The sequence below is a fragment of the Sarcophilus harrisii genome, chromosome 5 (assembly GCF_902635505.1).
Source record: "Sarcophilus harrisii chromosome 5, mSarHar1.11, whole genome shotgun sequence".
Classification (NCBI taxonomy): Eukaryota; Metazoa; Chordata; class Mammalia; order Dasyuromorphia; family Dasyuridae; genus Sarcophilus; species Sarcophilus harrisii.
Genome location: NC_045430.1, coordinates 198,619,614 through 198,647,534, shown reverse-complemented (window position 1 = coordinate 198,647,534; position 27,921 = coordinate 198,619,614). Strand labels below are relative to the sequence as shown.

The 27,921-nt window shown below is 35.6% G+C and overlaps 1 protein-coding gene across 6 annotated transcripts in view; it reads left to right on the top strand.

Moving 5' to 3' along the window:
* Positions 1-1,128: 1,128 nt before the first annotated feature.
* EZH2 (enhancer of zeste 2 polycomb repressive complex 2 subunit) overlaps positions 1,129-27,921 on the top strand; it is a 108,115-nt gene continuing 81,322 nt past the window's right edge. For 3 of the 6 annotated variants that reach the window (XM_012551116.3, XM_012551114.3, XM_003771727.4), the window contains exon 1: positions 1,132-1,279. The gene's annotated coding sequence lies outside the window, so the exon portion shown is untranslated. Of the gene's footprint in view, positions 1,280-27,921 lie in introns of all 6 variants that reach the window. The other 3 variants (XM_023504958.2, XM_023504956.2, XM_023504959.2) reach the window with 2 other exon arrangements.

Genomic DNA, 27,921 nt, shown 5'->3' with positions numbered 1-27,921 from the left:
AGCCCCAACACTGCTAAGGCTTTAAAAAAATTGATTACATGTCACTAAGGAGAGTCTTTCGCTTATTTTTTACACACAGCCCCGAAGCCAGGGCCGCGCCTGGGGCGGGTGGAGGCCCGGACCATCCAGCCAAAATAGCGGCGGCGTCCCCGCTTCCCGTCCGGGCTGGCGGGAGGGCCCCCAGCTCCTCCCGGGCGCCTAACGGCCGAGCGCCCCGGCGCGACTCCCCGCCCAGAGCGAGCGCGCTGATTAGCCCGGGCAGCTCCCGCCAGGGCGGGCGGGGAGCTGCGCGCCTCGCATGCAAATCAGCCGCGGAACCCCAGGCGCCGAGCCCCGCGCGCGCTGCGCCGCCCCTAGCGGCCGTCAAAGGGCAGTCGCCAGCCCGACACAGTCGGAGGCTACCCCGGCAGCCGCCGTGTGCTCTGGAGGCCCCGGGACGCCGAGGTTCGCCCCCACCTTCGGGGTCTCCTGGGGTCACTTCCCCTCCCCTCCGCCCGCCCGGAACCCCGCCTGGCCCAACCCACTATTCGGGAGAGAAAGAGCGCGGCCGTTAAAACCGTTACCACGCCTCGAGTTTCGAACTGATTCAAACTTGGCCGCCAAGGCCCCTTGAACTACCTCTCCTTCCGACGCCCCTCCTCCATTCCCCTCCCCAGCCTCGTCGGGACTCGAAGGTGGCTATTCCCGCCAAGATGAGAGCTCCATCTCCGTCCTTCCCTACTCGCCACCCAGATCTTTCCCCTTTCCTCCCCGCCCCTCATCCAGCCTGGCTCGTCCAGCCGCCCCTCCTCCCATGCAGCCGCGTTTGTCCAGCGGCCCACCAGCCTTCCCGATCCATACCCTGTGTGTAAAACGAGAGAACAAAGGGACGGCGGTGGTAGTTCCGCACGTAAAAACCCCGAGCGTCTGTGTGTGTGTGTGTGTGTGTGTGTGTGTGTGTGTGTGTGTCTGCGAGCACCAGTATATGAGAATATGTGTATGTGTGTGTACAGTCCGGAGATAAGTATATGCGTGGGGCTGTGGGTCTTCCCGGCGCTTGGGAGCTCGGCGGGCCCCTTGATTGGGTGGAAGCCTGCCTCTCGTCCCTCCAATCGGGGCGGCGCTTGATTGTAGTGGGGGGGCCAATGAGAGCGATGGCGATTGGGCTGTCAGGTTTGGCGCTCGGTCCGGTAGCATCCGACACCCACAGGGACAGAGAAAGCAGCGGAGGACCGGCGGCGGCGGCGGCGCGCGGGCTCAGTGCGCGGGGAGCGGCACGGGCTGGGGAGAGGGAAAGAAGGTAAAGCTACCGAGCCGGCCCGGGCTAGCGGGACAGGCTCAGGGACCCGTGGAGTTACGGGCGGCGGCGGTATTGCCTGTCTCCGGGTATCGCCCCGGAGCGGGGTTCACCCGGCGCCTTCTTTGTATGACCGGGGGGAAGGGAGCCCGAAGCTGGGGGACGGGGGTCGGCGGCCCTCACTTGGGGTGACCCCAGACTGAGGGGATTGAGCGGCTGATGGGGGAGGAATGGCCCAGAGAGCGCTGGGTCGCTGTGGTCGGGGTGTTTTGTTTTGTTGCCGCCTCTTATCACCCGCTTTCCTTGTTCCTTTTCCGCCTGATCCAGCGGGCTCGGGGCTCGGAGCCCCTTCCCGGCCGCCCCAAGAGTGGCCTTTGTGTGCCGGGCGTCGGGAGAGCTCCGGGCGTGACGGGACAGACACAACTTGGTGGGACCTTGCACTCAGACAAAGGAGAGACTGTGTCTGACGAAAAGAGCTCGGGCATGTGGGAGGGGGCTGCACAACTTGTGTCCCCGGCTGCGGGCGGGGGGTGGGGGTCGGCGGCGCCGGCCTCTATTTAGGAGAAAGACCGCCCCTCCTCCCCTTCCCCTTTCCCTACTCTCGTCCCTACCCCGTCCCCCTCCCCTCCCCCCGTCAGAGCTTATAGACCATGCAGCTCTGACCGCACTTAGCGTGGGACAGCGTGCACGAGGGAAATCTTGAACTCCCGAGTCCCCCGAAATCAATCATTTCCCAGAAGAAACAACTTTAAATGCCGTTTCAGAATTATTCTCCAGCTTGAGGACAGCCTTGGCTCTCCCTGAGACTGGAAAGATTTGGGGCCGTTTTTAGGTTTCTTTCCCGTGTTCTTTCTAGGCTTCAGGAAGCTGGTCTGTTCCTTATGCTTAGTTTGTGGAAGAGTTGAGTTTTTCCTTTTCTCTCTTTTGTTCTTGAGTGCTTGCGGCTGAAGTTCATTTCATTTTGTTTCGGAAAATTGACTCCCTGGGGTAGACTTTTGCGACGGGACGGGGTAACTGAAGCTTTTGGAAAACTCTGTAAACGCCTAAGAATCTCTCAGAATTGAAAACAACTTTTAATCCGTTTACAGATTTCTAGTCGTTTGTCCAATTTCACTATCTGATTTGAGAATGGAGGCAGGTGCTTTTGTATATATATATATATATATATGTGTCCCATATGCTTAGTAGTTGAAGATAATAGTGTTGGCAAATTTATTTGAGCTCTTCGACTAGAATATGCCTGGGTTAATGTGACTTTAGAACATAGTAGCGTTCTTGTGTTAATTGAATTTTGTTTGCCATGAAAAAATATCTTTATTGATTCAGAAATGATTGGGAATGAAAATGCTTCTCTCTATATATAATTGAATGAATAGTGAGTGCTTCATAGTTAAACCAAAAACTTCATTTGAGTAACTGGAATGAAACCTTGTGTGTTAAACAGTTTGTTAACGAAACGAATGAAATAAACATTTTTATTATATTTTTGAGTCAAGTTTACTTAACTGTGTTTTAAAAGATTGTCCTCACTAATTTTTGTGTCTATGTCTAACGTGAGTGCTTTAATACTTGAATGCATTATCCACCCTTAAGATGCCAACATTTAACTCATAAAATTCACCTAATGTAACATTATTAATGTACAAATGAGGAAATTGAGGCTAAGAAGAGTTTGATTTGTGTAAGGTCACACAGAATTAGTAGGTGGCTGAGTCAAATTCAGAACCCAGATCTTCTGACTACAGATTGAAAGCCCTTTGCATTGTACCATACTTCCATATTCTGTAGCATTTAAATTTTCATTCCGTACAAGAATGGAAAGCAAATCCAAATCCTTTGTGTGTAGTCAAGTCAGCAAGCATTAACACCTACTGCCAGGAACTGTGCTAAGTTTGGAACAAATATGTAGCCCTAGCCATTTCATTGCTAATTTATTAGCAAGTAAAGTATTTATTTTGATCTAAATACTCATTACTCCTATAGCTTGATTTCTAGATATAGAGTTATCAGGACACTTCCCATCTGTGTGTGATGATGTGCTTTGGGATGTAATGTGAAAAAGTAATGTATCTGAAGGCATAGTATGCTCTTGAAACAAATTTCTGTGTCAAAGAAAAAGAGGTTAAATTAAAAGTAAGGATTTTTAAACTATTTTGCAATATGATGGATGTTTAAAAAAAAAAGACAACAAATTACTCTCAAAATTATTGAGATAGATTTTAAATGAATACTACTTACATTTATGTAATAAAACATTTTAAATTAAAGAGGATTTTTTTTCCTGAGAAAAAAATCCCCTAATACTTTTGATAATAAATTTGCCCAGGTGAATCTGTTATTTTTAGAAAAATTCCAATTAACAAATCAACTCACCAAGCATTAAGCACTAGTGGTAAGCTCTTAGGATATAAAGGCAAAAAGCATTATCCTTGTTCTCAAGGAAATCACATTTTAATGGGAAGACAACATACACTCATATTTACAGTGTAAATGGGAAGTAATTTTGCAAAGTATAAGCAATTGAATATGACTGGGAAGGAGACACTGGATAAGGCTTCTTGTAGAAGGTGGGATTTGAGTTAAGTCTTGAAGGAAATCTTCAAAAATCACTTTACATATATTCTCTCAATTGATACTATCATTTACTCTGAATAGATTCACACTTCTGGTTAGATGGGATTTGAACTCAAATTTTCCTGGCTTCAAGACCAGTGTTATGGTAGCCAATACACTATAAGTCTTTTCATTTGGCAAAATTAGAAAAGTATTCCTAAGATTATTTTAATGGTTTGAGTATCGATGAATTAAGGGGGAAAAAATCCAAACCATTTGTTGATAGTACACAAGTCCAATTAAGTATTAGGTTCTTATTATGCAAAACTCTCCTCAATATTGGGAATGTAAATGAAAAACCAACTTTTGTATGCTCAAGCAGCCCATCCGAATAAAATGGGAGAACACTTTACATGCATATACATGAAATATAAAATTTAGAATATGAGAGAGATTTGAGGGGGGAGCAATCACTTTCATCTGGAGAGGCATCCAAGGTGGCTTCATGAAGAAAGCTGAATTTAAGGTGAAGAGAGAACTTAAACATCTTGGGGGGCTGGGGGTGGTAAGAGGAGCCTTTTGAGAATGAAGGACTAACAATGTGAACAAATGAATGGAAATGGGAGAGGACAATATGAAAACAGTAGTCTGGTTTGACTAGACAACATAATCAGGATGGGGAATAAATGTGGCAGGAGACAAATTGGGTTGGAGCCAGATTGTGGAGGGCTTTGAATTCCAGAGTTTTGAGTCCAAATTTTGTTTAAAGTCACAAAGACCTGGAAGGGATTTCAAGTCTTTCTAAACCCCTCATTTTACCCATCAGCAAATTACATGGAGAGTTTTAAGTAACTTGCCAATGTCACAAAGAGGCAGAAAGTCACTGAAGGTTTTTAAATGGTACATTGACACGATAATGTAATTATATTACTACATATTATAGACTATGCACATAATTATAAATTAATCTATAGCCAAATACTAGTTAAGTTGGAGAGGAAACCAGACTGGAGAGAGAAGGAAGATCAGGACTAGTACAATTGCCTTAGACATGGAGGAGGCAGATGCTTTCAGACTTAGAAACAAAAGGATAGGATATATAGGGTAAGAGATAGGGAACAGTCAGAGATGACTCTGAAATTAAGAACATTGATATATCACAATACATTTTATATTTAAATATGGATGTCAATTCTTGATTGATTTGGAACTAAAGCAATAAAGACTAGTCTTGGGCCAGTTTTTTCTTACTGTCAGGGTACCTCAGGCTACCTTTGGAAATGAATTGGTGTGCTTAGGGAATACAAATTAATTTCAATATTATCTAAACAAAAGATTTAGATTTAGAGACATAAATCTGTTACTGATGTCAGAAAAAAAACATTTCTAGTAATAGATGTGATATTCCAGAGTGAAATAGAAATGGTTTTTAGATTCTGTTGCAGAACTTGTAGGTATTGATGATGAAGAATTGACTAAATTATGTAGGGTCTAATGTGGACATGATGATTTGTTTTAACTTGTGAAAAGACAGACATTTAAAAAAAATTTATGGCAAAATAGAAATTGAGTAGAAAGAATTTTATTGGATAGTGAAGTTTTTTAAAATCTGAGATCATTTTCTTAAAAGCTAGTGAGTTTTAAAGGTATTGAAAGAATATATTTGACAAGTCCCTGGTATGATGACAACTTCAATGAAACTATGAACTCATATTTGATATTTTAGAAAAGATGAAATGGTAATATATTTTCCTTTTTTTGGTGGCGGTGGGGGAGCGGGGGAGGAGGCTGGGATATAAGTTCACAACTTTGTATAATGTTGGGCTCAATTTTGAGTGTTTGATGTAACTAAAAGATGGTATTAAGGAGAGAGTGCCTTGGCTGGTCAGTTGGGACTTTTAGTGGTAGCAAGTTTCTGGGGTCACTGAAGGCCAAGAGTTTGTTCCTTAACTGTTTGCTGTACTTCAGACTGAATAATCAAGCCTTTTGGGGAGTCTGTGTAACTGACTCCTATCTCCTTTGATCCTCACATGTAGGTGCTATTATCTTACTCCAGAACAGATAAAGAAACTAGGACTCTCCTGAGTTAAAACAACTTGCCCAGGGTTTGGCTAGTTAAGTGTGAATCCAGGTCTTTTGTACTTTCAAGTCCAGCCCTCAGTTTTCTGTGTCACACTATTTTTGAGTTGAGTTGCATTAAGCTAAACAATTTCGTGAGAAATTAAAACAATGCTTATTTTATTAATTTAGACTCAGATACATTTGGAAAGAATTCAGTGTTCCTCTGCTTTGCTCAGAAAATCAATTTATTAATTTATAATGGCAAGAGGACTAGTAATGGTCATCTGTACAGAAGATTCCTATTGAGAAGGTTAAAGTCCATTGAGAAGACCAAATTACAAAATAATCTGAAGGTTGTAGTGAGCATAGTGTCAGAAAAAAGGGGAAGAGTTAGATGTTAAAGGATATTCCTATAAAACTAAGACAATTTAGTAAATTTTTTTTAGTCATTCTAGGGATATTTCTATCTCTAAATGATTGTTTTGAGAATCAAGACACCACTAATGCTAAATTAACTTTGACAAATTATTTGGCTGTCTTAAATCAATGCATTTGCTTCAAAGTGGTACAGTATACCATAATAAGTTACATAGAGTTTTCCTTACAGCTGTTATATTCTAGGTTTCCCATTCTGAAGTCCTAAGTGGTAACTTTTCTTGACTGGATTTTGGGAATTGGAATTAGTAAACAAATAGATTCCAGGTTGTCAGTCATTCTAAACAATGTGATTTCATATTATAATACAATACATTTGAGTAGATCACATCTTAATTTACTTTAGTTATTTAGGAAGTGGTGTAACCCTAGTTTTAAAGTTTGAGTAACAGACTTAGTAAAGGCTTACTAGGCTTAATAAAGGTTAGTAAATAAAGGCTTACTAACATTCCTTAGTAAATCATCTTGATGATGATGATGATAATTGTTCCCATTTAAAAAAAAATTTTGTTAATACCTTTGTTTTTATGCCCCAATAATTTCTTGCTTTATGCTTGTCCCATGAAACTCTTAAAAAATTTGTAACAAAAAAATTGAAACAAAACCGCTTTGGCTGACAATTTAATATTCTGCCCTCAAGACTCATTTCCCTTTGAGGGGAGGGCATTATTTTTTATCTTCTGTTTTCCTGCATGAAGATTGATCATTGCATTTAATCTTCATTACTCTGCTTTTTAAATGTTATTGTTGTCACTTATCCTCTTGGTTTTGTTTCTATTCTATCAGTCCATATAAGATTTTTAATGTTTCACCAAATTCCTTAATTTTGTTATTTCTTGTTGTATAATGATATTCTGGTACATATGCCAAAATTTGTTCTGTCATTCTCCAATTGTTGGGCTTTTATTTTGTTTCCTGTTTTTTTTTTTTTTTTTTTTTTTTTTGCATTCACAAAAAGTTCTAGGAATATTTTTTATTATAGCTTTTTATTTACCAGATCTATACATGGGTAATTTTTCAGCATTGACAATTAATTGCAAAACCTTTTGTTCCAATTTTCTCCTCCCCACCCTTTCCCCCAGATGGCAGATAGATCAATACATGTTAAATATGTTAAAGTATATGTTAAATACAATATATGTATACATGTCCATAGAGTTATTTTGCTGTACAAAAAGAATCGGGCTTTGAAATAGTGTACAATTAACCTGTAAAGGAAATAAAAAGTGCAGGCAGACAAAAGTAGAGGGATTGGGAATTCTGTGTAGTAGTTCACTTCCCAGAGTTCTTTTGCTGGGTGTATTGGAACTGATTTGGTTCATCACATTGTTGAAGAGGGCCACGTCCATCAGAATTGATCATCATATAGTATTGTTTTTGAAATATATAATGATCTCCTGGTCCTGCTCATTTCATTCAGCATCAGTTCATCTCCAGCCTTTTTGAAATCATCTCTAGGAATATTTTTATATGGAACCTTTGTGACAGATTTTGACTTTTTTGAGGTGGTAGGATCAGAGACTGACTGAGTTAGTGATTTTTCTTACATAATTTCAAATTTGTTTCCAGAATGGTTGGAATGATTTATAGTGTCACCAACAGAATGTTATATTGTAACAGCTCACATTTACATGATATTTTTTGGCTTTAATTTCTTCACAATTTGGAAAAAGTTGGTAGAGCATATATTTTTACAGATGAAGGAAAGTAAGTCCAAGAAGAAATAAAATGACTTGTCCAGGTTCAAACAGCTTTTAGATGTTGAAGCTACAGTGTGAACACAGAATTTACATTTTGAGCTGTTTCCTGGGCTCATTGCAATATGCTGCCACTGAAGTTGGATTATTTTGGCAACTGACCAACATTATTTTGTATCAATTATGTTTGAGAGAGTGATGTTTTTTAGCTAGCCCTTGTTTCTGAATTCTCTGAATTAGGGACTTACATTTTGGTAGCCCACAAATACATTGATAATGTTTATAATGATAATGGAATGGTGAAATATTTCACAGTTCCATTGAAAATGATCTGGGTATTTTAGTGGACTGCATGCTCAGGATAAACATTTAACATAGCTAGAAAAGCTAATGCTATTGTAGATTACATTAGTAGATGGATATGAGGGAAGTAAGACTTCTACAATGATATTCACTGGTCAGATCACTGTATTCAGTTCTTGTTATTTCATTTTAGGAAAGCCATCAGAAAACTTGAGCATGTAATCCAGAGAATTTTCTAGTAAGAGTAGTAGAGAACAAGCCATATGCAGATTATTAGAAGAAATAGATAGAAGATTTGTTTTAATAGTCAAAGGTTTCTTGTTAAAATTAATGACTACCTTTTTTGGGTCATATAAATGAGTTTGGATATTAACAGAAATAATATGGGATGTATTTTTATTAGGAACTGATCAGAATAATATCCCACACAAAATTTTAAGAAGCATAGTCTAAAAATGAAAAAGGTAGACCATTGATTGTTAGTCTCTACCTGTATCCTTAGATCTCAGAAGCTGTGTTAGATCCTCCCAGTATTTCAATAGATTTCAAAACTGATAGCTAGTGCTATCTCTAGCACTCTTTTCCTTCATGATTTCTAGCTGGTACAACTCTGGATTTTCATTTTTGGAATTTTCTCCTTTATTGAGAGATGATTTCTTCCTTCTTTTGAAAGGAATTGTAATAAAAATAACTAACATTTAATAATACCTACTAACATGCTATAGGTTTGCAAACAACCTTGTGATACAGGTGCTTTTATTATTCCCATTTTAAGACATTAAGTGATTTTAAGCCTTTCTAGTTCCAAATTCAGTGCTCTATCCATTACACTACTTAACTAGCTTTTCCTCACACAAAGTTGAATACCTGATCTATAAAATGAAAACAAATGATTTATAGTAACAATTAAGTTGTGTGAGTTAATGGAGAAGACTTGGATGTTTTAGAAATATCTGCTGTAACAGAGAGATTGAACTAATTGGGATGTTACATTGACAAATTCAGTTACATTTTAAAAGATACCTATAATTTAAAAAGTAAGGATTTGAAAGCAACATGAAAGAAATTGGACATAGACCAATGTTTTATGTCATTTACCAAGATAAGATCAAATACATGTCTTGACTATAAAGAGAGATAGTGTAAAAAAATTAAGACTATGGAACATATTATCCAACTTCCAAATAGATGAACAATTTATCAATTAAAAAAACATGTTGAGCAGAGTGAGGTATAAAGTGCATAATTTTGATTACATTAAATTAAAAATAAAAAAAATCATAAACAAAATTTAGCCATGATCAGAAATTTGGGAAAGAAAGCAAAAAATTGGGGAAATTTTTTATAGACAGCTTCTTAGACGAAGGTCTCATATCTTGAATATATAAAGCACTTTATAAAATCTGTAAGAATATAACTGGTCAAAAAATGTTTCTGATTTTTGGGTTTCTGATGAAGAAATCAAAACAACCTATAGTCAATAAAAAAAGTTCCAAATCATTATTGATTAAAGAAATGAAAATTAAAACAAACTTGATATATCATTTTTCACCTGTCAGATTGACTAAAATGATTGAAGGAAAGGTACAAATGTTGAAGGAGATGTGGAAAAATTTGGATACTAATTCATTGTAGAATTGTGAACTGATCCAATCATTTTGGAAAACAATCTGAAATTCTGTCCACAAGAGTTTTTAAACTTCTTATACCCTTTGACCCACTGATATTACTCCCTACTAGGTCTTTTTCCAAAGATGAGTAGAGAAAAAGAAAAAGAGCCTATATGTTCTAAAATATTTATATCACCTATGTGGTTACAAAGAACTGGAAATTATGAGGATTCCCATCAATTGAGAAATGGTTGAACAAATTATGCTAGTTGGTTTTGCTTCTAATTTCCCTTTCTCTTATAATAGTACCCTGTAAAACATTTGGTGTTATCTTTGACATTCTTCCTGTCCTGTCCCCTAGTTACCCATAACAAAGTTAGTCATTAAATCCCATTTATTCCTCCCCCTTCCAAATCTTTCTCCCATCTAAGAATTCCTGTTTTTTCCCCCTCCTATCATCTTTATAGATTCTTATGATCTCTCCCTGAATTAGACTCCTAACATTGCTCTTCTCATTCATATAATTGCCTCACTGATATTTCTTAAACAGTCATAATTTGTATTATACCACTAAAAAAACCTATCTTGGCCACCTGTTACCTACTGAATTAAATTCATACTTTATTTTCTTTGAAATAACTTCATAATTTAGAATTGAGTACTATCCTGCTTTTCTAGACTATTTTATTATTTTCCCAGGCAGTTTTTTCCTGATCAACTACTACAGCAAACAATCTTGTATTTCTTTCTCGTTTTACCTTTCTAAGTCTTATTTTCCTCATCTGTAAAAAAGGATATAATAATATAACTTGCTTGAAGGGCTGTTGTGAGACTCTGCTGGGATAATGGATAGGGCTAGGTGGCTTTATGTATAAAGTGCCCAGTCTGGAGTCAGGAAAACCTGAGTTAAAATGTTGCTTTACACACTTAATTAGCTCAGTGGCAACTGGGCAAGTCACTTAATTTTGCTTTGCATTCATTTCCTCATCTATAAAATGAGTTGGAGAAATGACAGACTAGTCTCTGCCACAGAAACCCCAAAAATGATTATGAAGAGTTGAACCCAACAAAAAAAGACTGAATATTTTTATTAGTCTTATATGTAAATATAGAGTTTAAATAACTTCTTTGGTGAGAAAAAGTGTAAATGTTTCTTATCAATATATACTTACTTTAAAAGTTTAATTTAACAATATTTAATAAGTTTTTGCAATATCATGCTTGGGAAATTCTTAATTTAAATTTGATGGCAGCCCAAGAGTTTATTAGTAAACTAAGTCTTTGCTGCTTGTTTTTGAATGTGTGTGGGGGGGGATTGGGGGCAGTGGGGGGGGGATTATGTTTTAACAGTAAGATAATTGAAAGTATTTAGAGATTCTTAGATACTTTGTTTTTATGGTTTACCAAGCTACAAATTACTGACAATGGGCAATGACTTAATTCTTCAAAAGATACTTGGTAACCAGACATCCTATTATAGCTTAAAAGAAAACTATAACAAAAAGATTTCTAAGATTGGGTAACTTTTTTCAGACTTAATAGCTGAAGACATCTAAATTTTATAGCATTTAATTAAATACACTCTACAATGTAAATTGTTTCACACAATTTACTCTTTTCCACCAACTTTCTTAAGTCCCATTGAGAATCTGGACTTTGTCTAATTTTTCTTTTTTTGGACTATTGTTTTCATTTATATTGGAAACTCCTATACAGGTTGCTATCTTCTCTGTAGTCTTAGAGGGTTGCCTACAGCAAAGAGAGGTGAAGTGACTTGCTGAGGGTTACATAGCAAGTACATGTCAAAGTCAGGATCAGGTTTTAAATTGAGCTTTTTATCCACTGCTGCCTCTGTTGTGTCTGCTCTATCATCCAAAACATCTGAGATATAACAGATATTCAGTGTTTGTGATGGACTGTCTAGAAGTATATTAAGTTAGGAATGGAATAATTTGGCTGAAAGGATATCTAAAAGTAAAGATGCCTGCTAGTAAAGAAAAGGGGCTTTCAAATTTCTAAAGACCTATCATGAGCCATATAGATTACTTCTAATAGAGTTCCAGATACTAGGAACAAAATGTTATTTATAGAAATGAAATGAATGTGTGGCTATTAAAAAGGAGCGCTACATGCCTAATTTTCTTCAATAAACAATTGTACAGTCTCAAATTTACCCATTTAAATATTGATCTTTGACTTCCTCCTTGGACTTCCTTGTCTGCTTCTTCTCAGACATTTAGGGGAAGCTATGGTGCTATAGTTTTAAAATGTTTTAGCTTTTAAATTTTATGTATTTTAAATTTAGAGATGTTTTGATTTCTCGTATCATACATTAGGAGATTTAGCCAATAAATTTCATACAACCTAATATTTTAACATTTGGACATTTAACATTTAACATTCTAAATCCAATCCTGTCCTGCCTCTTTTTGAAGATTTTTGAGGACAACTGCCTGTTATTTCCTGAAGCAGTGTATTCTAGTTTTGGACTGTTATATACCATACAAAATTTAAGCTGGTCTCTTTGTAACTTCTACCTTTAGCTCCTGGTCTTGTCTTTTAGGGCACAGTAGAATAAATATGATCCCTCCTAGATTTGAAAGCCCTTCAAATACTTGAAGACAGCTGTTATATCCCTTGGAATCTTCTCTTCTCCAGGCTAAGTTCGTTCAAATGATTCTTTAGTACATGATCTGATCTCAAAGCCCTTTATGATCCTGGTTTTCCTTCTTTGCACACTCTTTAAATTATTAATACCCTTAAACCAGAACTGAACATAAGACTCCACATAAAGTCTGAGAGTACAGTGGGACCATTACTTTTTGACTTCTATATTATATGCTTCTTCTCAATAAAGCCCAAAATCTATTTATCTATTATCTATTTTTGACTGCTGTATTACACCCACACTAGTTACTTACTGAGTGTTTGTTCATTGAGATAGCTAGACCTTTTTCCAGAACAATTGCTAGGCCTAGCAGATAGTTGTATTTAAGAAGTTGAGTTTACCTAAGTGTAGGACTGCATTTATCCATATTGGATTTTATATCTTATCAGATTGAGTCCATTGCTTTAAACTGGCAAGATCCTTTTGTTATGCAGCATGTTAGCTATCTCTCAGTTTTGTTTCATTTGTAGATTTGTTGAGCATACTCTATATTTGTTCGATTTGGTGTATATTTTTCTCATTTAGGGAAAATGCTATTCCATCCAATCCAGCAAACACATTTTTAGCACCTGCTATCTACAGGATCTTTGAGGCATTGTGCTCGATTCTGGGGATATTCTCTCTCTGCCTGCCATATGTGACATATAAACATAAAAAGTATATACATGATTATTTGAGGAAAGAACACTAAAGAGGCCCTCCATAATTTGGCTCTGACTTAACCTTTTCTACCTCATCCCTATATTATTTCCTTAGTCACATTCCACACTCAATTAAAAGTAGACTATTTTTTGTACAGTACACAAGTCCCTTTTTGTTTTCTTGTGTACCTTTTTTTTAGGTTTTTCTCTTAGAATGGGTGTTTGCCTTCTCCTGGGAGCCCAATTTAAATTCCATCTAATATCTCCCCCCTTTCCCATATTGTTTTATGTCTCTAATGTGAGTAAGGTATTTTTGTTAATTGTGGTTGTCATTGTAGCTTGACATATTCACTAATTATAAATTCTTTGAGTGCATATCTTTTGTAAACTTTGTATCCAATATTGTGTTTTACCCACAGTTAAGTGATAAATTTGAATTAAGTTGAATTTAAGGAATACTGATTGGCAGTTTTATTAGATTTCATGTTACATACACACACACACATATATACACATAGTAGTCCTTATTTCAATTTTTTCCCAATTACATGAAAAAATTTTGATATTTGTTTTAAAAAATTTTGAACTTCCTATTCTTTCTCCCTTCATTGAGAAAATAAGCAGTTAGAAATAGGTTATACATGAGTAGTCATGCAAAATATTTCTATATTATATTGTAAAATAAAATCCAGACTAAAAAATAAACAGAAGCCTTAAGAAAAAGTTTTTTAAAAAGTGCTTGATTTGTAGTCTGACTTTATTCTTTTTCTGGAAGTGAATAGCATCATCATGGGTCCTTCAGAATTGTCTTAGATTATTTTATTGCTGAGAATAGCTACGTCATTGACATTTGATCATCCTTATAATATTGATGTTAGCGTGTACAGTATTCTCCTGATTCTGCTTATAAATAAGCTTTGCATCAGTTTGTGTGAGTCTTTTCAGGTATTTCTAAGAGCATTCTGCTCATCATTTCTTAAAGCATGAAAATATTGTATTGCAATTATAACCATAGCTTATTCATTCATTCCTCAATTGATGGACATCCCATCAATTTCCAATTCTTTGCCACCAAAAAGAACTGCTATAAATATTTTTGTACAAATAGATCCTTTCCCCTTTTCTTTGCTCTTTGAGATACAGATCTAATAGTGGTATTGTTGGATCAAAGGGTATGTCACTTTTATACCCTTTTTTGGGCATAATTCCAAATTGCTCTCTAGAATGTTTAGATCACCTTTTAACAATTTATTAGTGTCCCAGTTTTTCCATATCTGCTCTAATATTTATCATTTTTCTTTTCTGTCATGTTAGCCAATTTGATAGTTATGAGTTGGTATAGCAGGAATTTTAATTTGCAATTCTCTTTTTTTTTTTTTTTAATTTAATAGCCTTTTATTTACAGGATATATGCATGGGTAACTTTACAGCATTAACAATTGCCAAACCTCTTGTTCCAATTTTTCACCTCTTACCCCCCCACACCCCCTCCCCTAGATGGCAGTATGACCAGTAGATGTTAAATATATTAAAATATAAATTAGATACACAATAAGTATACATGACCAAAACGTTATTTTGCTGTACAAAAAGAATCAGACTCTGAAATATTGTACAATTAGCTTGTGAAGGAAATCAAAAATGCAGGTGTGCATAAATATAGGGATTGGGAATTCAATGTAATGGTTTTTAGTCATCTCCCAGAGTTCTTTTTCTGGGCATAGCTGGTTCAGTTCATTACTGCTCCATTAGAAATGATTTGGTTGATCTCGTTGCTGAGGATAGCCTGGTCCATCAGAACTGGTCATCATATAGTATTGTTGTTGAAGTATATAATGATCTCCTGGTCCTGCTCATTTCACTCAGCATCAGTTCGTGTAAGTCTCTCCAGGCCTTTCTGAAATCATCCTGTTGGTCATTTCTTACAGAACAGTAATATTCCATAATATTCATATACCACAATTTATTCAGCCATTCTCCAACTGATGGACATCCATTCAGTTTCCAGTTTTTAGCCACTACAAAAAGGGCAATTTGCAATTCTCTAATACTGATTTAGAGCATTTTTTATAGATTTTAGATAGCTTTCATTTCTTCTGAAAACCTCCTGTTCATATTCTTTGATCATTTATCAATTGAGGGATAACTTGTATTCTTATAAATTTAACTCATTTTTCTGTATACTTGATAAATGAGACCTTTTCAGAGAAATTCTCTGGAAAAATTTCCCCCCAGTTTTCTGCTTTCCTTCTAACCTTGGCTACATCAGCATTGTTTGTGCAAAATTCGTTTGATTTGATGTAATCAAAATGATCTGTTTTATGTCCCAAAATGCTTTCTGTTTCTTGTGTGGGCATAAATTCTTACCTTATCCATAAATCTGACAGTAAAATATTCCATGATCTCCTAATTATTTCACCTTTTATATCTAAATCATGCATGCATTTTGGCCTTATTGTGATAAATCCCTTTTAATTCTAAAGCACTAATTTTTTTTTTTTTTTTTTTTGTTGAGACAATTAGGGGTAAGTGACTTGCCTAGGGTCACACAGCTAGGCAGTGATAAGTGTTTGAGGCTGGCTTTAAACTCAGATCTTCCTGAATTCAGGGCTGGTGCTCTTATCTACTCTGCCATTTTACTGCCCCAGAGTTCTCATTCTTTAAGTTTCAGAAGTTAATAAATCATTCCCATCCTCTAATTTCTTCTTTATTTCCCATCATGGTGCTACAAATATGACACCTGGAAGAAGAGATTTTTGGAGAGAGAAATCAATAGCAATCTGAGAATTCTAGGGAAGGCACTAGGTGCCTAGTGCCACCTTATTTACATTGGCATTTTGATATTATAAAAATAAAGGTAGTATTTTTTGAAATATGTGTGTGTGTGTGTGTGTGTGTGTGTGTGTGTGTGTGTGTATTACATATGTGTGTGTTTCTCTTTTAATGATCATTTCTTTGATTTCATTGATATATGGGACCCTATGAGAAAATTTCCTCTATCAAAGTAGATTTGTACCTACTTTGCAATTTATGTATTAAAAATTGCCTGGGACCCCTATAGATTGAATTACCTAGGGTTGTATAACCTAATATATTAGAGATAGGACTTGAACCCAGTTCTTTCCGAGTCAGAAATCTTGATTCTTTCCATTATGACAAGCTGCTTTTATGTTTAATTTACTTTGATAATGGTTGACATGTGGGAAAGTAATAAAGCAATTACCAGTTTAAAGGAGTTGGTAGTTATCTGTTTTTCCAGTTAATTTCAATATAGGGCATTCAACAGTCCTGCTATTTTGAGTAGGACAGCAGCAGTCCAAACTTCTAGCCTCAACAAATGATCCCATCAAAAGATATGCAGAAAATTGCATTTCCATTTTTTCTTTGAATGCTCTGGTCTCTCTATAGGAACCTACTAGTTGGGCCAGGGCAATGGTAAATCATTCTAATAATTTGGTTATACAAGAATGCTATTATAGTTTGATAGTAGGGGTTCACTCTACCTCTCCCACTCCTATCATTCTGTACTTTCCTTAGGAGAAGGGGATGATTTATATGTAGAGCCTGAGAATCTGTAATAGCATTTATAGGAGTAGATGCAGTATTACAAGAATCTCATTAACTTCAATCTTGTGAGTGGGAATGACATGGGGCAGTTCAAAATTTATATCTTACTTTAGTTTGAACATCATTTTTAAAAATTTATTTTCATTTCTTTAGCTATCAAAATAGGATATATACCAAAGTATGAAGAAATAGCTGAGATAGTTTGTAATACACCTTAGAAAGACTATCTTTCCATTTAGAAATTAATTTTTGATTTGTGATTCTTTACTGAATCAAGGTACAGTGTCCTTTAAAACAAAATCCCAGCAAATTCAGCTATCTTATTGGTTCAAATTTATGTAAATATTTTATTTTCAAGGCATGCCTCTGCACGCAGTACTGGTTTTCTAATAAAGAGTAGAATTGCTGTCTATGTTGAAAGTATTATGTGAGATTACTTTGTTGTGGTGCAGGAGGAAGGTGATTTTTACATTGATGGGAAAATATGTTGTTGAGAATTTTGCTCATTTTTGGTGCATGGGCTGATGATATTTACTTAACATCAAGGAGTTATTTTCTCTCATGAGGGCTATGTTTAATTTGTAAATTTTTATGAATTTATTATTGATGCTATTTGACACACAGATTCCTAGAGCAAATGTAATTCACTATTTCTGGCCTTATAATTCTTCCATGATTTTCTTTCTCTTCATTTAAACTTTACCTTCTTCATTACTCACTTTTAGTCACATATGCTTTCTTTAATGTAATATTTGTCATAGATTACTAATACATACTTTCTGCACACTTTTTGGAGTCATATAATTGAATATACAATTTCTCATTTACAAAGGCATATGTGTGCGCACACACACACACACACACACTCAAAAAAGTACAGGTAGAGAAACATGTCAATTTTTTATACTTCTTTTGCATCTCCCACAGGGTCTACCACAGTTCTGGGCTCATATATACTACATGCTCAATAAATTATTTTTGTTTGATTGACACACAATACTTTTCTTCATGCCTGACCTATAATTCCTTCAGATCTAGTAGTTTTAGAGATTGTTTTCACTATTACCTCTTGGGTTATTAAAGGGAGGAATGTTTGCATTCTTTACTTTTCTCCAAACTAGATGGTAAACTATGCTTTTCTGAAGTACATTAAATTCCTGAGATAAATTTAGCTGGGATTAAAAAAAAAACAAACTCTGCATGCGTGTGTGTGTGTGTGTGTGTGTGTGTATGTATTGAAAATGGAAAGAAAACAAATAAAAAAATTGAGAAGTTCTCCAAAGATTTCATTTTAACAAGCTGTTCATTAGTGACAGTGGAATTGTCACTGGATGTCATTGTCATTTGGATTTTTAATGTCACAACCTTCATGCATTATGTGAAGGAGTAGAAATATAAAGTATAAAGAAAATAATGTTAGGAAGAGCAGCTGGATTAGAACAGGTATTAAGTATTCATAAATGTTTGCTGGAAGTGACACTATTGAAATTGATTCTTAAGGTATGGAACAATGCCAAATACTTGGAACTAGGGAACCTTATTACCAAAACAATGAGTGAGTGAGAATATCACTAATTACTGAATCGTGGTGCTGATTTTTCCATCTCTATGAATCTTCATGAGAATAATCTGTACATAAATTCAACCTATCCTTGATGAAGGATAGGCATCAAATGGTTTTTTGTAGCAGACCACTTATTTGTTGTAAAAATAAGGTATAGAGGTATAAAAAATAGAATATCCCACTGTGCTTATTATTATTACTTTTTTTCTTTAAAGTTCCCCCCCTACCTCCCAGGTTTTTTTTTTTTTTAAATTAAAGCTTCTTTATTTTCAAAATATATACCTGGATAATTTTCAACATTCATCTTTATAAAACCTTGTGTTTTAATTTTTTCCACTTCTTTCTCTTACTTCCTCCCCTAGACAGCAATTGATCCAATATATGTTAAACATATGCAATTTTACTATATATGTTTCCACAAATATGCTGTACAAGAAAAATCATATCAAAAAGGAAAAAAAAATAAGAAAGAAAAAATGTAAGTAAACAATAGCAAAAAGAGTGAAAATACTATGTTGTGGTTCACATTAAGTTCCTACTGTCCTCTCTCTGGGTGCAGATGACTTTCTTCATCACAAGGCCATTGGTACTGGCTTGTATCACCTCATTGTTTATGAGAGCCCTGTCTATCAGAATTAATCATCGTATAATCTTGCTGTTGCCATGTATGTGTTCTCCTGGTTTTGCTAATTTTACTTAGCATCAGTTCATAGAAGTCTCTCCAGGCCTCTCTGAAATCATTCCGCTGATCATTTCTTATCGAACAATAGTATTCCATAACATTCATATACCATAACTTATTCAACCATTCTTCAACTGATGGACCTCCACTCAGTTTCCAGTTTCTTGTCACTTCAAAAAAGTGCTATCACAAACATTTTTTATACTTATTTTTCCATTAAATTTTTAACTTACCTAAGAATTATGTTCTAAACTAATACCAAATATTATGATCATTTCCACATAAAAAATTCAATAAATAGTATTGTGTGTGAATTTGTGTTTCGGATAGTTTTTCTTTTCTTTTTTTATATAACAAATTCAGCATGTTATTTGTTATTTTCAAAGTTGTCTTGCTTATATTTCCTACTGACCTTCCTCATTTTTTCAGTGCATCTAAAAAAAGTGCTTCAATGACTTAAAAATATACATATTAAAAAAATTGGTAATTCTTTCTAGCCATTCCTCACTCAAAATCTCCCCTCAAATCAAAAGAAAAAAAATCTTTTTATTAAATATATAGAGCTCAACAAAACAAATTTCCCTCATGACCATGTTTGAAAGTATAGTTCATTTTGCATCTTGAGTACATTATTTCTCTGTCAAGAATTTCATGTTTCATTGATAGACCTTTGTGGTTAGACATTATATTAATCTCGTGGTTATTTTTTCCCCATAGTTTTTCTGTATGTTATTTTATAAACTTTTTTGAGTTCTGTTTACTTTGCATCAGTTATTTTTCATACAGATCTCCCAGCTTTATCTGAAACCATACTTTCTTATGGTATAATAATATTACAAGAAATTGGCACACTATAATTTGTTCAGTACATTTCATGTTGATGTAAACTCCCTTAGATTCCATTTCTTTGCCACTATAACAGGAATTACTATTAATATTTTTGTAAATATGAGTCTTTTCCCTCTTTTTGGGGGGGGTGGTGGTGGTTATCAGTCCAATAATGGTATTGCTAGGAGAAAGGTTATGCATAGTTTAGGTTTTTGTTTTTGTTTTTGTTTTTTTTTTGCACGGCAAATATCTTTCCAGAATGGCTGGATCAAATGACATCTTCAGTAACAGTTTACTAGTATGCTTGTTTTCCTGTATTCCCTTTAAAATAATCATTTTTTCTTTTGTCTTTTTTGTCAGTCTAAGTGAAATTAGCTACTTTAACTTATATTTCTCTGATTATTAGTGATTTGCAGCATTTTAAAAAATATATATTGATACCTTGGGTTTCTTCCTTTAAAATTTTGATATTTTTATATCCTTTGATTTTTACCTATTGGGTAATTTGCTGTTCTTATATAATTGAATCACATTTATGTTAGTCTGAAAAGAGCCACATTGAAGTTCTTAACTTTTATAGTTTTATGACTGTTTATCCTCTGTAAATGCCCTTGAATCTGTAATGATTATAGTCATAAATGTTACCACAGTTGCACTTTTCAGTTCTGTGTGTGAATCTTTGTTTCAAGTATATTTCTTGTAAAATGGCATTTGGTTGGTGTCTGCTTTCTGATCCATTTTGCTATCCCCTTCCATTTTGGGCATGAGTTCATTGCATTGGTGTGCATTGTTGTGATTCATAATTGTATATTTTGCTGTCTCCCAACCTCTTATACTTTTTCTTTTCTTTGCCCAGCTGCTGGCTGTCTCCTTTCCTCTTCCCCAATTTACTAAGAAAAAGAAGATCCTAAGAAAAAAGGGATATGCTTAACACTTGAAGCACTTGGCTTTTGCTCTCTTGTAGTCTTCTCTTCCTTTTTCTTAAATCTAGATCACAGGTTCTTTTCTTTTGTTTCTTTTTACATTTCCTTTCATGATTTTCCTTTGGAGTTTGGAATTTGTTTTGCTTATGACCAATCCCTATATTCTCATTTCTTTCCTAGTTATCTCCTTTTCCTTAATGGGAGTTAAATGTATTTCTATGTCTATTCTTATTGTTTGTTAACATAAATAAATAATTTGTTTCAGTTTTAAAAAAATGGTATCTCAGAGACTGCCATGCCAAAAAGATAGAGAATTTTCTTTGACCCTCTGATTAAGTCAGAGCTAAATCGGGTAGGAGGTATGTTTCTCAGATGTGTTGACCATTGTCTTTGAATATATCAAGTTCAAATCCCTAAATGAAGAGAATTCCCTATAATTGATCAAGGTCATATAGAAGTGTCAAACACCATGCCTAAAACTAATAAAAAATTAAAAATACAGTAGACTACATATAATGTTAATATGGGGTTTTCTAAGTCATTATGCTGCCTGCAGGGATCCTTATGCAAAGTTCGATAGCTCCTGTTTCTATTTGAGTTTGAAACCATTGATTTAGATGTTCATTTTTTGCATTTGATATCATGCTATTTGTCTCAAGCCTACAGACACTGCAGACTCCTAAATGAGATACAACCCTGGCAGTCTCAAACTCTTCTTGCTGTGTGATAATACTTTACTCTTTCCTAATTGACTATGAATTCCTCACAATAACCATTCCAAACCTTTTTTTCCTCTCAAACCTTCTACACTACTCCCTGCTTCCAAATCTTAACTCATATCTGGAAAAGATAGGCCATTTTCAGTGAGCTTTTCTTTTCCCTTTTCTTTACTTCCCCTGTTACTATCTCTGTTACTATCCCTCCATTTTTTCCTCCTTTACCCTAGTCTTTGATGGAGTGATAGCCTTTCCCTTCAGTAGATTTTTCCTACAATCATCTCTTCTTTCTTTAATCTTAAGTCTTTTTCTACCCATCATCTCCTTCTCTTCTACAAATATGTCCAGGTCCTCCATCCTTCACAGCATAGCACCTCTCTTGGCGCCCTGTCTCTTTAAAGTACCAGGAATTTAAAGATAATAAAGTCTTTTTCTCTTCCTTTTTACAACCCAAATAACAAGAAACACTATACCAGTTGCCTTTTTCTATCATCTTACTTTCTTCTAAATCTTCCTTTTTGGCTTCGGATCTCATCACCTGATTGAAATTGTTGTCCACAATGATTTCTTAATTGCCAATGACCTTTTCTTAGTTTTCATCTTTATTGACCTTTCTACAACATTTTGACTTGAATAGTCTTTTGGATTTTTGTGATGTTGTACTTCCTTGGATCCTCTTCTGTGTGTCTTTAGACTGTCTTCTTGATCTCATTTGCTAAATTTTCATTCAAGTATGTGGTCTGGGTAAAGCACAAGGCTCTATCCTTTGTTGTCGTCATTGTTGTCTTTTTTCTTTCTTTTTATTTTCTCTCTCATTTCTCTCAATCTCATCAGCATCCAAGGAGGTAATTTTCCATTTCTAGATGACTTCCAGATTCAGCCTAGTCTTTTTCTTGCACTAATGTCATCGATTGTCTATTGGGCTTTTTGGACTGGGTTGCCTCATATTCATACTATTGAAAACAATTTGATATATTTCTTTTTACCAAGATCTTTGTCAGATTTACCACCATCCTTTTTTAGTCCTTCAGGTTTTTACAAGTCATTCCTGAATCTTCACTTTCCCATACTTCATATATCCAAAATTTTGCATATCTTGTCAATTCTGCCTCTACAGTGTCTTTTAGTTACTACCTTCTTATTTCCATTTAGATAGCCACCACCCTTGTTTTATCCCATTTTATCACTTCTCATTTTTGCTATTGCAATGGCCTAATTGGAATCCCTGCCTCAAATCTTAATTCCAATTCGTACTCTACACAACTGGCAAGATGAAATTCCAAAACATAGGTCTGACCATCTCATCCGCATACTCAGGAAGCATCTATAGAATCCTACTGCTTCTAGAATAAAATATAAACTCCTGTACAATATCAAAACATTTTATGATCTGCCTCAAGGAATGATTTTATAGTAAGGAACAGTAGAAAATCATAAAATATTTTCAATATGATGAGGAGAAACAGGAGAAAGTAAGTGAGTTTTTATTTATATTTCATAGTTAAGCTTCCTTCTTCCCTTCCTTCCTCCCTTCTTTCCCCTCTTCTTCCCTTCCTTCTCTCCTTCTCTCCCTCCTTCCCTCCTTCCCTCTTTCCCTCCCTTCTTCCCTCTCTCCCTCCCTTCCTTCCATCCTTCCTTTCTTTTTTGTAGGACCTGTTGGCGTTTGCATTGAGCAGTGATTCATGGTCATTTCCTAATGAGTCTTTAGTTAAGCTATCTTTTTTAAAAATAAAATATCTTAAAATTTGGAACATTGGTTATAAATATATGTATATGTTTTTCTTGGATATGGAATAAGGTATATCCTAGATTTCTATGATAGAAAATAGAATTGTATCTATTTGGATAATGATTAATATGAATTGTTTAACAATATCACATTTTGGAAAAATGAACTTTTTTTTGCTTCCTTCCAACTTATACAATAAATATGAAAAAAATATATAAATTTTATAAGGTAAATAACTTACGGATAACTTTTGCCTCTGCTGCTGTAGGGGATAGATCATATCTCTTGTTGGCATTAGTTTTTTTATCTGTAAAGTGATGGGAATTCAGAAAGACTTCTAAAGTCTATTTAAGGTGTATAGTATGTTTATCTGAGTGTGGTATCTCTAACAAAGGCATCACCATTTTTCCTTTAATCAGGCTTTGAAATTTTAGATTCTGCTTTGACCCTTTGTTTCTCATAGTCATTTAGTCACAAAGTCCTGTTGACTTTTACTTTAGTGTTTACTTCATTCCTACATTAGTGTAATACCTTCCTGTGTGATGACCTTGACTTCTTTCCTCACTGATAGTCTGTTATAAATAGTGTATATTTATAAAAGATTTTGTGGTTCAGTTATTTTTTTAGTTTTCTCTATTTGCAACATCATTTGGGATTTCTTGGCAGAAGATATTGGAGTGTCTTGCCAATTTCTTTTTCAGATGAAGAAACTGACGCAAACAGGATTAAGTGACTTGCCCAGGGTCACATGGTTAGTGTCTGAAGCCAGATTTGGATTCAGGAAGATGAGTCTTCTTTACTCCAAGCCTGACAGGAGCTGATGTAAAAAAATAATTTTTCTTAAATTCTTGTTTAAATACCTTTAATGTCTTCTACAACTTCTAGTTTAAGTTCTGAGTGTGCTCAGTTGTATAATTCTATTTTATCTACTTTCTCATTAAATGGTTTTTGTCCTTCATGCTTGAAGAAGACCAACATTTATATCATTGTGTTGGAGTCATATATCTGACTATTACTGATCAGAGACTCTACCACAGGTAGAGTACAAATTGTCCACGTGAACATTTGGAGTGGAATGTCTTTAAATTTGTGCTTCTCACCTTTATTTTGAGCTACTGAAATTTTTTTTTTTTTTGCTTAAAGAGTGCCTTCTTTGATGTGGGAATACCCATGCTGGGCAGTTTTGTGCCTGTATCTCTTATGTCTCCCAATTGGTTCCAGAGTTCTTTATAGAGACCTTGAAAGTATCTTTGTATAGTTTCTTCTGACCTCTGTCTGAGTACTTGCCTTGTGTGAATTCATAAAATGGTCTTTTAGGCAAATATAGATTTGGCATTTGAACTATGTGGCCAACCCATCAGAGTTGCTTTCTCTGCAATAGAAGAAAGCACCTCATTATTCAATACCTTATCTTGCCAAATGATTTTTCAGAATCTTCTAAGACAGTTCAAATGGAAGCGATTCAATTTCCTGGCATGACACTAGTATACTTGTCCAGGTTTCACAGGCATATAACAATGAGGTTAGCACAGTAGCTCTTGAAGTAGAACTTCACTTTGGTAGGCAGTTTAGTACCTCTTTTCTCTCACACTTTCCTTCAGAGCCTCCCAAACATCATTTTATATGCACATCACTCGAAAATATACTATCAAGGTAAGTGAATTTATCCACAGCACTCAAAATTTCTCTATTTGGTGTAATGGATGATTCCATGTATGGTTGATGCAGTGCTGACCAACTCTCCCTCTGCTTTACTGTTTGCTTGTTGCCTTTTCAAGTTAAATAATTCATTATCAGAATTATTGGTAACTGACCTTAATGCTATTTTTGTCCTGGTTAGAATCATCTAACAAAACATTGTTAAAACATCATGTTAAAAACACTGGAGCAAGCACTCAGCCTTGCTTTTACTTTATTGCTTGGGAAAATGCAAGAGTATTGTCCATCATCCTGAGCCTGTGTGAGAAACTGGCACACAATACTGATTGTATGCAACCGAATTTTGCCACAAGCTCTCACAAATAACAGTATTAGAGGCCTTGGTCAAGTTGACAAACATTGTATGCAAACCTTTGATCTGCTTTTGGCATTTTTCTTGGAGTTGCCAGCCAGAAAAATACCACGTAGATTGTTCTTCACCTCTTTCTGAAGCCACACGGGCTGTTGGATAGACTGCTTTCCAAGTGAAGGCAGACTGGCAAATAGCTTACCACCACTGAATTAGAGAGAGATACACAGCCACACACCCCCACTTTATAATTCTCAAAGGATGACATAATTTCCTTTTCCTTTATAGAGATGGACATTGGAGGCATCTTTGAATTCCTAGAGGAATGATTTCTTGCCATATAACCTGGAAAGATTCAGTCAGCTTTTATATTAGCAGTGGCCCTTCTGACTTGTAATTCTCAGCTGAAATAGAATAAGCACAATGTGCTTTGCAGTAGGAGAGGAACCTAATGATATTCAAAGCCTCTTTTTCAGTTGGAAATTTGTCTAGAGAAGGATTAACTTTAACCTAAGGTATATTGTCAATAGCTACAGCATTGATTGATGTTGGTTTATGAAGAAGACTGTGGAATTGTTCAGCTCTTCTCTTTAGGATCATGCCCTTATCACTAATCAGTGTTTCTGTACTGAGGAGTTGAGATACACCAATGTCTTTGGCCCATAAATAACCTTCAGGGCATTTTGTAAGTTCTTTGGATTGTTACTATCAACATAAAACTGAATTTAAGAACTCATCTCTCTAAGCTTCACTTGTACTTTAGTTTTGATGGAGTTAAACACTGAAGGATGAATGATTATGCTGGCAAATCCTGTGGGTTTCTTGTTTTTCATTTACAAGCTTCTGAATTTCACCATCATTTCATTACATCAACCTTGATGTTTGTGAGTATTTAACATACTATATCATTGTAAGGAGGAAAGAGAGATGATAGAATGTGAGAATGATGAATGTCATGTGGGTTGCAGAATGCTGGACAGGTTATAGAATTATCCTCTCCAAGCTAAATACTTGCATTTAACAAGAACCTAGACCTCAAGGCAAAATGACTACCAGGAGACCTAATGTCAGTAAATTAGAGCGTTTCTTCATGTGGAACAGTTCATTGCTTACTTGGAGGGAATGTTGAGCCAATATATGGTTGACAACAGTGGAGAAAAAAAGGAGTGAGCAGCTTTTAGAGGTGCATAGCATAGTGTTTACTTATGCTGGGCCAGAACTTTACTCTTAAATATTCACATATTCTCCCTCTGTTTCTACTAAGCAAACACAACCTAGTAAGAGTCTCTTTCTCCCCCTTTCAGCCCCCACCTTTTTTGGGGGAGGGAAGGTAATTAGGGTTAAGTGACTTGTCCAAGGTCACACACCTAGTATAGGTGTTAAGTCAATTTTGAACTTGAGCCCTCCTCACTTCGGGACCAATGCTTTTTTTTTTTTTTTTTATTTAATAGCCTTTTATGTACAGGTTATATGCATGGGTAACTTTACAGCATTAACAATTGCCAAACCTCTTGTTCCAATTTTTCACCTCTTACCCCCCACCCCCTCTCCTAGATGGCAGGATGACCAGTAGATGTTAAATACATTAAAATATAAATTAGATACACAATAAGTATACATGACCAAAACGTTATTTTGCTGTACAAAAAGAATCAGACTCTGAAATATTGTACAATTAGCTTGTGAAGGAAATCAAAAATGCAGGTGGGCATAAATATAGGGATTGGGAATTCAATGTAATGGTTTTTAGTCATCTCCCAGAGTTCTTTCTCTGGGTGTAGCTGGTTCAGTTCATTCCTGCTCCATTGGAAATGATTTGGTTGATCTCGTTGCTGAGGATGGCCAGGTCCATCAGAACTGGTCATCATATAGTATTGTTGTTGAAGTATATAATGATCTCCTGAGGACCAATGCTTTATTCACTACAATATCTAGCTGTCTCTTAAGTATCTCCATTGTTCTGAGCCACGTTTTCCTTTTGATAGATAGGAATGTATCCTATACTCTACCCAGTAGTGAACTTTACCTTGTGACAAAAAAAGAAAAAAGAAAAAGATAAAGACAAAAGAAAAAAACAGGTAAGCAAAAAGAAACTGTTGAGAATCATTCAGTGTATACAACATTCCATACTTATGATCTAGTATCATACCAACAAAAGGAGAGCTATATATTTCCTCATGTCTTTTCATTCCTGTATTGGTCATTATAATTGTACAGTATTTGGCTTTAGTTTATCCTTTTACTTATATTGTAGTGGTCACTATGAATGCTTTTTTCTTAGTTAATTCATTTTGAATCAGTTGGATCAGTATTCTCGTATTTATTTCTATGAATCCCTAGTTATTGTTATATTATATTATATTGTTACACTATTCAAGTTCATTCATATACTATCATTTGTTATCCATTAGCTAATTGAGAGACACCTACTTTGTTTCCAGTTTTTTACTGCCACACAAGGTCCTACTATTTAATTTCAGTCTGTACAGGACTTTTCTGTCTTTGCCCTCCTTGGGATATATATACACATACACTTAGCAAGTGGGATGAAGGAGGAAGAATACAAAGTAACATTTTCTTGAATAATTCAGAATTGTTTTTTGCATAGTTGGTCCAATCCATAGTTCTACCAGCTAGGACTTAGTATACCTCTATTTCTC